Below are 320 nucleotides of genomic sequence, written 5' to 3'. Positions count from 1 at the left end.
TTCTGAGAAAAATAGCTGAAATTTTTTCCCCCTTTTTGAAATTTGGAATAACAATTGTAGTGAAAATATAGATGATGGATGATTTCCCACTTTTAATTTTTTTAAAAAACTTTCACCCTGTGACGTTTATCATTATCTCTTTAAATTTTCCCTTTTGAAAATATACTTTCAGAGACATGCACAGGGTTTTGAAGTTTTCCCACCCTGTTAAAAAATTTTTAAAATTGTTTAAAAAGGGATTTTGGGCATTTGGGTTTTTTTTCCATTGTATAAAATCGGGGTTCCCCGGTACAATTTTAAGGAAATAAATTTTGGGCATG

Source organism: Penaeus monodon, chromosome 29, assembly GCF_015228065.2.
Source record: "Penaeus monodon isolate SGIC_2016 chromosome 29, NSTDA_Pmon_1, whole genome shotgun sequence".
Lineage (NCBI taxonomy): Eukaryota > Metazoa > Arthropoda > Malacostraca > Decapoda > Penaeidae > Penaeus > Penaeus monodon.
The sequence above is the reverse complement of the archived record's forward strand: the minus strand, read 5'-3'. Positions refer to the sequence as shown.